This window comes from Cryptomeria japonica, chromosome 4, assembly GCF_030272615.1.
Source record: "Cryptomeria japonica chromosome 4, Sugi_1.0, whole genome shotgun sequence".
In the NCBI taxonomy this organism is placed as follows: domain Eukaryota; kingdom Viridiplantae; phylum Streptophyta; class Pinopsida; order Cupressales; family Cupressaceae; genus Cryptomeria; species Cryptomeria japonica.
In genome coordinates this window covers 241,320,258-241,332,734 of record NC_081408.1, presented here as the reverse complement: position 1 = coordinate 241,332,734, position 12,477 = coordinate 241,320,258, and positions in this window count along the sequence as shown.

Genomic DNA, 12,477 nt, shown 5'->3' with positions numbered 1-12,477 from the left:
CTCCAAAGGTTTATCCAGAATCCATCTATGTTCCCAAAATCTTATTATCCTCCCGTCCCCAAGGTTCTAGGTTCTACTAGCAACAACCCAGCTTTTAGCAGATTGAACAACATTCCATATAGTTGATCCTTCAACAATGAAAGAATTATCAAGGAATTCATCCTCAGAGGGTTGAATATAGAGATATTTGTTTTTCCAGATTGAGTTCCATTCTCTTTCCTCCCCTTTCAGTCTCCATATTTGTTTGGCTAATAAAGCTTTATTCATAGAACCAATGTTCCTTAAGCCTAACCCACCTGAGGCCTTAGGGGAACAAATTTTATTCCAGGCAATAAGGGGTATTCTATTTTTGACTTCCACCCCCGACCAAAGGAACTTTTTTTGGATTCTTTCAATGGCTTCCACAAACTTTGATGGAATTTTGAAAAAGCTGAGAGCATAAACAGTAAGATTTTGGAGAGTGGCTTTGAGCAAAGTAATTTTGCCCGCTTGACTAAGGACAACCCCTTTCCAACCAGCAAGTTTCAAGTAAAGTCTATCTATCAGCTTATTCCAGAAAGAATCCTCAGGCTTGAGACATAGAGGAAACCCCAAATAAGTAGAGGGAAGCTCAGACATATTGCAACCAAGAATCCTTCCAATCCTTAGTTGCCTTTGGACTGGGGTATTGATGAAGAACAAAGAACTTTTATCCCAGTTGATTTTTTAGCCAGAGGTAGATTCATAAGTGTTTAGAATATTCTTCATGTTCTTGGCTTCCAAAATGGTGGCTTCCCCATGGTAATAGAGTCATCAACGAATTGTTCATGAGAACAAACTACATTGGAGGAAGAAGGTTTCAAACCCTTAAGATTGCCATCTTCCACATTTTTAAGAATAAATCTGCCTAGGCATTCAGCTAGAATAGTGAATAGGATAGGGGATATGGGGTCCCTCTATCTAAGACCTCTGGAGCTTTTGAAGAAACTGGACGAGGAACCATTGACTATAACAGCAGAGGAGGAAATTTCCATTAGTTGAGAACAGAGCTGAATAACTTTGTCACCAAAACCAAATGCTTTCATGATCCTAAGGAGAAACTGCTAGTTTACTCTATCAAAAGCTTTAGCCATGTCCAACTTTAGGAAGAAGCCCTGGTTATTTGCCACTTTCAGGGATTGGATATTTTCATAAACAGATATGATAGAGTCCAAAATCTGTCTTCTAGGGACAAAGCCATTCTGTTGGACAGAGATAATCCTAGGAAGAATTTCCAACAACCTGGAAGTCAGAACCTTGGATAAAATCTTGTAAACAGAGTTACACAAGATAATAGGTCTAAACTTGTTGAGAGAATCAGCTCCGGGGATCTTTGGGATAAGGACAATGAAGGTGGCATTAAGTTCCTTAAGGAGTCTTCTAGACCCAAAGAATTCTTTGACACCATTGCAAATGTCAGCCTCCACTATGTGCCAAAAATTTTGGAAGAAGAACATAGGGAAGCCATCTAGACCAGGGGATTTATCTCCCTGAAAGGAGAACACCGCCTTTTTGATTTCCAGATTAGAGGGAATACGGGATAAAAGGTTGTTATTAGCTTTCGTCGGGATTGAAGGAATACCTTGCAAAAGGGTGTTTTGATTGCTGAAATCCAAGTTATCCACATCTCCCAATAGGGTGCTGAAATGCTCAAGAGCTTCCTTTCTGATATTGCTATCCTCTATTAGGATGCCTTTGTTGTAGGATAATCTAGCTATTATATTAGCTACCCTATGCTTGAGAGTAGTTAAGTGAAAGAACCGGGTGTTTTTATCTCCTTCCTTTAGGAACAAGGCTCTGGATCTTTGTCTCTAGAACGTCTCTTCATTGGAAATGATGGTGTGGTATTTGGATAAAAGATCATTTTCGACCATCCTAAGATCTTCAGACAACCCAGCCTCTTGGATTCTATCCTGAACCTCCTTTATTTCAGCTTTGACTTGAATTTTGCTCTTGAATATATCACCAAAAATCTCTTTGTTCCAGATTTTAATTTTAGCTTTTAGGATATTGAGCTTTTTGGCAATTCTAAAAAGAGTCGTACCCTCCACTTCAAAATTCCACCATTCAGCAATATGAGCTTCCAGAGAAGGATGGGAAAGCCAAGCTTTTTCAAATCTGAAAGGGAAGTTTCTCTTGGCCGAAAAAGAGTTGGCAGTAAAGGAGATGGGGTAATGGTCAAACCCAATTTTGATAACAGAAGCAAGGGAGTAGCTATACTTAGAAAACTAGTCAGGAGAAATTAAAGATCTATCTAGCTTAACTTGAATCAGATCAGCTCCGGTTCTTCTATTGGTCTAGGTGTAATTGATACCCTGGAGATCCACATCAATGAGAGCTTGATCATTTATGAAATCCATAAGGTCTTGTTTCCCATCAAGTTGTAAAGGGATACCTCCCATCTTCTCTTCCTCTTTGAGCGGAGTATTGAAATCTCCCATAATAATCCAGCTTTGATCAACAAACTTGAGTCTCTCGGCTACAAGGGTGTTCCAATATTTAACTCTCCCAGTTTTGGTGTTAGGTGCGTAGACATTAGATAACACCCAAACAAAGTTATCCTTAATATACGCAAGCTGAACAGAGTTCCTATTAAAAGCAGAGATGATTTCCTTACCTATTATAGTTTTTTGGTTCCAAAAAATTGTAGTTCCTCCAGAAGCTCCCTCTGAGTTAGATCCTATGACCCCATTTTCCTTGAAAATTCTAATCTTTTCAACTTTTTCCTTAGACATCTTGGTTTCCTGTACAAGGACCACATCCGGTTTGTGATCTCTTATGATGTTTCGCAACACATCCTACTTATGAGAGGTGTTTAGTCCTTTGATATTCCAGGATATTATCTTCATACTTTAACTAGGGATAGGGCTGACTCAATGGAACACTATGCTCCATCAGCACGGTTCTTCCAGCTTTCCTGTTCCCTTTGATGTTTTAGGGATAGCCTTCCCTGATTTTTGTTCTAACTTCCAACATTTGCCTTTTTCTTGATCTTGCTTCTAGTTGAGATTCCTCCAATGAGTTCCTCCTTGTCCGTTTTTCCTTCTCTCGAATCGGGAATCCAGAGATTCCCATCTAGCATATCCACACTTTGAGAAGGGGTTTTACATATAAGTGGCTTTGGGTTTCCATTAGTTAAAAATAGTAAGGGCTCAATGTTAGAAGGGTCTTGAGCTTCATTAAAGTCTTCCTCGACCGATTTTGAGAATGATGTGGCTGGAATGGTTTCTTCCTTCTCCTGACTAACAGATCCAGCCTCTTGGTCCAGGATGGTTTCTTCCTTCTCCTGATTAACAGATCCAACTTCCTGGTCCTCTGGGTTATTTTTATTGTTCGACTCGATACCTTGCTCTACTTCTTTAGAGCTCTTTGGTTGGTTGTTACAGCAGACACAGTCTTGTTTATCATTATTGCTATTCCCAATCCTCCTGACTTCATTTGCTAAATCTGTTACATCCTTATTTTGGTTACACTTGGTTGGTGGGTCTCCTTTTATATTTACCGTTTGCTAGATCTTTTTGTTCTTGATGTTGCTATCGGTCTTGCTTTCCTTGCTTTTCTTGAGCGGACATGATTTTGCCCAATGCCCCGATTTTTTGCAGTGGAAACAGGCAAATGGAAGAGATTCGTATTCAATAGCTTGTGACCATTTTCCAAGTTTAGATATGATTTCTATGGATTGAAGCATATCTGTCATTTGATTAACATTTATGCAAATACGAGCAAAGACTAACCTTGATTTAGCCGCCATCATTGGGTCAATCGTTAGGAGTTCTCCAGAGGATTTCACAATACCCTTGAAAACTTCCTCATTCTAGTATTCCAGCGGGAGACCCGAGAGACGCATCCATACTGGCGCAGAAACAAAGAACGACTCATCAAGGGCAAGGTTCGGGGCCCATTTCTGAAGAGCTAGGGATGACTTACCAAACATCCAGGGGCCTTCGCAGAGAGCTTTATTCATGTCTTCTTCAGAGTTAAAAGCGAAGCTAAAAAACCCTCTAGGCAGCACTGCCACGTCCACTTGACCTTTTACGAGCCATTTTCTCCTTATGAAATTCCTAACATCATCGATGTTAGGCCTAAAACCAGAGAATCGTCCCACTAATGTCATGGATAGGCTAGCTACAGTCATATCAACCACTTTGTCCAGAACAAAGATAGCAACCAGTCTAGAGGCTGGGTCTGAGATATTTGTAACTTCTGAAAGCCCAGATTTAGCCAGCGGCTTCACTCCAAAGAGCGAAGACCATTTTTTACCTTTACCTCTGTCGTGTGGGTCCCCGGGTTTTTGAATCTTTATCCTCTCCCAGTTTTTCTTTTTCCTTGTCCTCTTCTGACCCTTGAGATGCCTGACCTCCTGCCTGTTTGCCAGATCTGGTCCCATAAAAACTACAATCTCCAAGAAATCCGCCTTCCCCAGGAAATCTGCCATTTCCCAATTTGAAATTTGGGATTCCTGCTCCTTTTTGCTCCGCCATGAGAGGGGAAGTTACTTTTGATTCCCTTATTGGTAAATTGACTTCATTTGAGTTAAACAACGCTTCAGGAGTTCTTGTTAATCTATCCTCATCATATTAATATTCTTGTTCCTCATATGGTAATTCTTCTTTAAATTGTTCTTCATTGACAAGTTCTTCTAATTCACCTTCTTCTATGTCTCTTCCTTGTTGACCAACTTGAGTAGAAGGTTCACCTTGATCTTTGCTTTTACTCTTTGGACACAACTAAATTGGCTCCAAAATAACTCACTAACCTTCATGTTATAAACGTTTTCAAAAAATGAAAGATACAACTAGTTCTACCGAGCACAACCAATATTTGTAATTTTTTACTAACCTTCATGTTATGTGGAAATCGTGACTTTTTGGAGCTATTTAAGTTACAGTCTTACTCTTTCCCATGGTGAAATTATATTTCAGAGCCTTTAGAAGTGTTGAAGGATCTTGTTTGATCTTAGTTCTGAGCTCTAATCTTCTACCAAATGTTTCAATCGTATCATCCTTTGATCCGATATTGAATGGCTTCAATTGTATACCTTTATTTGACAAGAAAAATTGGTGTTTGCAAGAATGTTATAGAATCTAGACCTAATGGAAATTACTTCCTTTTGAGACCATTGAATGAAGGGAAATGGTGTATCTGTAATCTTTTTATCCACATATGTTGCATCTAGAATGTTCCCATCATCTTTCATTCCCTCACGAATATCTACAAGATTAAGATCTTCAATTTGCTCCAAAGTGAGATGATAGAAGTCAAGTCTTTTGATATCTTCTTTAGTTTTGCAATCTATCTAGTTATCCTCTATGTATTGCACATGGGTGTAGCTCTTCTTCAACTTGTTCTTCATTCTCCTGTAATCAAAGTCTTTCCTGTCTATAAAAAATCTCATGGTAACTCTTCTCATTTCCTCATCTATCACCTTAGCTTTGTAGATGGAATTAATTGAGTACCTTTCAATGGTCAAAGTAAACTTGAAACCAGGCTCGTGGGAACCCGATTGTCATTCATGAACCACGATCATCTGTTAAGATAATCTCATAAGAACAATCTTATTCGATGGATATCTAGGGAGCATAGAGGGATGATCATCAAAACATCCCACCCTAAGGTACGTGAAAGTAGGAAATTGGAGAAACATGCATCCATAGTGATTAACCACATCTCTTGCTTCATCCGATACTCTCTTCTTCTGAAGGTTTTTATTGAGCATGGAGATATAATTAATGAAGAAAGCATCATTGACCCTTTTGAAATGATGCAGGATGTTCTTTAAAACCAACTAGGAATAGTATTCATAGATTGGAACATGTCTTCTATCTCCTTCTCTAGATAAACCTAGAAAATATCTCATAAATGATGCAACATACACCAAGTATGAAGTCATATAAAACTTAAAAGTTGTAGGTACCTAGGTGAGTTGGCCACATAGAGCATCACTTATCTGTTTGCCCTTATATATCTTTTCCTTGTTTTACCCGATAACATGGATGTATCGACACATCCATTTATGTTATGTATATGAAACTAGAAGACCCTTTACTCTATTGAGAAGAGTAATAAAATCATTAACTTCCTCAATGAATTCACTATGGTGAAAATTATTAGGCCATCTAGAAATGGTGGGCCTGGGAGTCTTCAACCAATTATCATTCCTATTTCTCCTACACTTGTTTGAGTGCTTCTCATAATAAGATTGATTTGGTTGCATATAAGTGTTAGCATACCTATCAATGCTTGGACATTTGAAAATAGTGTCGAAGAAATCTTCATCCAATCAAATGACCTTTTTACCGTCTACATCTTTAACGCTTCTACTATGAGGATAAAAGTGGTTGGCTACTCCAAGCACAAATTTTATATTTTGAGCAGACATAGGAAATGCAGAGACTAAGTGGATACTGCTATTGATAGTTGATTCCACCTTGTAGTTTTTAGGAGGCTCTTTGACTCTTTAGAGGAATTCTTCAAGGTCCACATGACCTATCTATGTATCTCTAATATTATCAATGTTGAAAAATATTGAAGAAGGCGGAAAGATAGGATGAATGTCTTGTTTTTTGAACTTCATGGTTCTCTTGCTGGGAGAAGGTTCGGTCATTTTCTTAGAAACTATAACTGCAATACTAGTAGAGCAAGCCTTCAAAAGTTTGTAGAGAAACACCATTGCATCTTTCATGAGAAACATTCATAAAAATGAAATAATTGGCATGAAAGGTACCATTAATGCCAAAATCATTTTAATTTGGAAAAAATAGGGGTGAATCGGGTTTATAAATCTGATTTACAATTTAGGCTGCAAAATATGTGTGTAGTTCTTAGGTGTGGTTTGGGGTTACAAACCCAAACTACACCTTTTATATTTTGGGTTTGGTGTAGCGTGGGGTTGTGACTCCAAATTACACCATGGCAATGCATTTGAAAACATTATGCGGTGATGTAATTGTGTAGTTCGGGGTTACAACCCCAAACTACACTATGGTGGTAATGAAACAGTACGATTTGGGGTTGTGACCCAATCATACTTGATGCATTTCAAAGTGAATTGATGCAATGATGTGGTTCAAAGTGATGACTCCAAACAACACCACCAAATCATAGTTCGTTCAGTGTATTTTGGATCCATTGCCCCAAACTATGCCACATTAACTGGTGTTGACTTGGGTAAAGCAACACTATTGTTTGAAGTTGAAACTCCGAGCAACATCTCATCATAATATGTTTAATGGTGTCATTCAAAGTTTCAACTCTGAAAAACATCAAAAGGCATAACAAAGATTTGCAATGAGTGTGCAGTATCCATATGCCAATTCTGATCTCAAAATGTTGATTAGAGGCTCAAGGAATATCGTCAAACACTTTGCCAACAATCTGGTCTTGATGCTGATTGTTTGTTTGTGTTTTTTTTTGCGTTTTTGAATGTGATTTGATATGCTGATATAACTTGAAAATATATTTGAGATGACCAGAAATAGATTGCAGCTACCAAATGAACTTGAAGTGCAAGCATATGATTGAGAATGATGATGCATATGCAGCTACAACACTAAGGCAATTCTACAAACATTTACCATGCATTCTAAGGACTATAATATTCATCTACAACAAAGGGACATTATGACAAACACTTGGCATGCATACTCAAGACTGAAATCTTCATCAACAACAATGGGTAAACTGTCAAACAGTTAAAATGCAACCTTTAATCTATTGATTACCTCTTTAAAGCCTTTACAATACCAAAGCATACCCATAATTTGGAAGATAACAAGATTACCAAAATTCTAGAAATGAAACAACAGAGTAGATGACTAATAATCCATTTGATCTATTATACTTATTAATGTCTCCACTTGAATAATGTAGCACAAGAAGACTCTCACGTGCCAATGTTGAAGCAAGCACAAACTAGCATTAAATGTATTCAATAAATATTTATCTTCAAACTTCTGATCTGCCAAGAATAAACTTCAAAACCCCTTTTGAAACAATTTGATATTTCCTCCAATAAAAACCAAATGTGACTTCCTTGTGAAGCGACCATCACAATCGAAGAAAGGCTACGTTCTCCAAGATTGAATTTACTGTGAAACCCTAGGTTTCTTCTTCAAAGCCAAAGCTTCTTTAGAATAGACAAATTTTGAAATGATTCGAAAATTAATGAAATGAAATCCAAATCCTCTTTTATAATTTTTACTTTGCATTTGTCTTCATCTCCTTTAATTTACTTTAATTTCATTTCTTTTTTCCTTCCTTTTTGTAGGACAACATTAAAATATAAAGTATACTTTATTAAACACTTATATCTCCCCTTTATATAACACTTTATCACTTATTATAAAGTATACTTTTAAAACATTTAAATCTCCCTTTTAAATAAAGTCCACTTAATTTATCAATGATATGCACTTAATAAATAATAATTATTAAAGTATGACTTTAATAATAATTATTTCATTATAACTCCATCATTAATCATTATTTCTCAATTCTGATTGAACCTGGGAGTTAACCATTGTATCCATTGTGCATCCAACTACCTTACTAAAAATAGCAAGGGTCCCTCTCCAACAACCACTTACTTACTATAAATAGTAATTCCCTCAAAATGGAACCATAAACCTCTGAATAGCCTAGCCTTAGAATATATCAACAATCTAGAGAGGAAAACACTGCCATCTGTCACCTGAAGAGCTCCATAACGTCCAAACTAGACCCTCTAATCCACCATACTAGCCTACGAGGGTCAAATGATATACTAATCCTTTGAACTAAAATGCTCATGAAAATGGGGACATTAAAGGGTACATAGTGAATGACAATGATGTCGTTTGGGTTTCAAAGCCTGAACGACACCACTGTTAATCCATGAAAATAACAATGTTGATGTCATTTGGACTTTGAAACCTGAACAACATCGTTTGGAAGATCTCGACACTTCAAAAATGCAAATAATACATAATGATATAAAATTAAAAAACCTAGAAGAAACTAGGGCATGGAAACATTAAACAAAAAGATAATAGAAAATAAACAAAAGAAAATCGATTTGGCAATTTGATCTCTCTCTACAAATTGTGGGGAGATAGAATACTTCAATGAAGAGGTACAAATGAGAAAGAAACAAAAAATCAAATAAAATTGAAGAAGAAGACTTAGATTAAAAATTGAACACTCACTAATAAATGCAAATCATGCCTCCTTAATATGCATTTTGGGATTACAAATCCAAAATGCACCTAAGATGTGTATTTTGGGTTTGTAATCCTATAATGCATCTTAGACAAAAACAAGTGTAAAATTGGGGTTAAACCACAAAAAATGCACTTAGAAATGAAAACTAAGTGCTATAAAAGAAACTTGGTTAATTTTCCAAATTGACTCAAATCAAGCAATTTTCATGAAGACAAAAAGTAAACAAAGGATAGTGAAAATTGTCTTGATTTTTGTGCTTAGAGAACATGGACTACAAGTTTGGACAAAATTTGTAGGGGTTATCCCATGTTTGCGCCATAGTTGAAAATGGAGATAAAAAAGTAGACAACAAGTGTGGTCATCCCTCTCTTAACAAATGGCGACATCAATACTGTATCTAGCTACTGCACGATTATGGACAATCCTACTTTTGGAAAGCTCTTTGGGAGCATGTTAGAATGAAGGATCAATATTTGGGCGAAAACGAAGGGTATAAGGGAAAAAGGGCAGGCATGCTTTAGGTCAAGACACTCTACCATTGAGCACTGCATCACCCTTAGACACCTAGTAAAAAATTTGGAACACACAAGGTTAGGAAGCTTATTGTTGTTTTGTGGACTTTAAGAAAGCTTTTGACACGTTACCTAGAGATAAACTATGACACAAAATAGAAGAATTAGGCATCCCAGGTGTGTATAGAGCTGCAACACATAGACTATATGAGAAGGTTAGAGCTAAAATCAGAACAAGTGAAGGTATGTCAAAATGTTTGCGTAGTGACATTGGAGTTAAGCAAGGTTGCCCTCTATCTCGCATACTTTTTGGTCTATACATTGGTAAGTTGGAAGCATGGTTAAGCAAGATAGATAGGGATGGTATTCATTTGGTCGATTATGTGGTGAAACTACTTTTATATGTTGATGATCTTATCCTAATTTCTAAAATAGCTCATGGGTTAAGAGAAAATTTGAAGGCCTCAGAACACTTTTGTGAGAAGGTTGGGATGCAAGTGAACATCACCAAAACAAAAACCACGATTTTCTTATTAAAAAGAAAAGATAAGCAAACCACCTTTCTTTTTGAAGGCAACCCCATTGGAAATAGTGAAAGAATACAATTATCTTGGGATTGACTTTCACTAAAAGCTCAAATGTGAGACTTGTAGAACAAAAAAGAATACAGTGAGGTTGGAAATCCTCATACTTACTCCAAAATATGTGCAGAAAAGATGAACTTTGGGATTGGAAAATAAAAAAAACTCTTTTCGGTTTACTAGTCACACCAATTGTCCTTTATGGTTGTGAAGTGTAGGGAACTAGTATATCAAACTTCAGTGGGAGATAACTACAAAGAATGCAAAAATGTCTAATAACAAGCAAACTCAAACTTAAAATCATGGTCTTGTATGAAATTTTGTTAGTTGAAGCAGGTACCTTTCAATTGAAAGCATCAACATTAACCCAATTGATATGTTATTTAAAGAAGGTTGAAAACATGGATAAACATTGCTAGCCTAAAATGGTTGAGGAGTCCAGACACAAGATCAATGGAAGAATACCTAGATGAAGTAGAACAAAAATTGGATGAACAAGTGGGGCATTAATTTGCATGAGTGTCCTAGCACCAATGGTGAGATAAAAAGATGTGATAAAAAAAAATTAAATTTCCATGTGGACAAATCAGATTGGGTGGAAAAAAGCATACTCTATCAAATATTTTAACCCAACAAAGGACCAAGGTTAAAAAATATATTTAGGGGCAATTACTAAAGGTAAATCAAGGATGCTAGTTACACAATTGAGAATAATATTGCATCATCTTAGGTGTGAGATCGGTAGGTGGAAGACACCCGAGAAAACATGGGATGAAATATTGATGCAGAGCATCCAAGAAGCTCACCCAATAGGGGAGATCTTTCCCCCAACCCACCTTTCCAAATGGGTGATAACACCCCTCAAGCCTACAAAGTACTTACAAGGCCACTAGTTTCTCAATCTGCCCCCAACAACCCAAAGACACACTCCTACTTCTCAACCTCCATCCAATAATGGAAACATGCCAAAATAGGTCTCACCAACATTTTTAGATCCTAGACCAAATTATTCAACACCAAACACCATAGATCTCTTTAATAGCCAACAACACTAGGCCTTTCCCGATTAGGACCCCTAATGGCTTGTAAACACAACTTCCTATGCCAATTAGGCACACACCAACCCAAGGGTATCCAAGGACTCATTAGTGACTCTCTCTCCCATTGTCAAAACACAAATATTAACCCTCCCATCCACCCTAGAAGGCAACATAACACCCTGTTGTCTTAACACTATTAACAAGGCCAAAAGACACCAATAAGACAGTCAAACTTCAATGATCCACTCCATGTTTTTCACTCTCCAAATACACTTGATGAATATGGAGAACCTCCCTACTATTCCTCTTAAATTCAACTCAACACCAAGTTCCCTTTTGAACATGAAAGGTGTGGTGATTACAAAGTATTGTCAAACTGTGACAGTCAACATGAGATTTAGGATAGTCACGGGTTGTGGTCTTTTGATTTGGTTCTTTTGGTGATCATTACTTGGTTTGTGTTTGGGACACCTCCATACACCTTCCAACTCCCTCTATAACCTGCCAAATCACCTTCGATGCCCTTACTTCCTCCAAACTTCATCCAACCACTATGTTCTTAGACTGAGACACATAATCTTAGTCCTTTATCATCATGAATGCACGTGCCAAAGGTTTCATGGTGCCCTGCAAAACATAAGAAAACTAAAATGTATATATAAAAAAAAATTCTACCCAATGGAGTGGTTTATTTGACATGAAAGCAAAACAAAAGAATTTTTTAACAATCTCGGTTTACCCTAGATAAGGGTTTAGATTGATTTTACAAAATTTGAGATATATTTTTAAAACCTCAATGAAACTGAATGATACAAAAGCCAAATTAGAGGTAGTTAATTCCTGTCTCATCTCCAATGGACAATAAGTGAAAAATGAATGAATTTCTAAATGGAAAATGCCTCTTATCAGACTATCACGTGGTAGTTCTCAGAAAAAGTGTAGGGAACTCAATGTTTTTTTAATTGATTTTCTTCTTCCAATACATATCAACCCTCACTTGGGCCAAGGAAAGGCTTATTTAATGGTCTTAATGCCTTCCCCAATGGTTATAATCAAAATTTTATCTTCCATTACTAACCAACGCCTAATCACCCTTTAAACACAAAAGGTGCTTGTGACAACATTGAC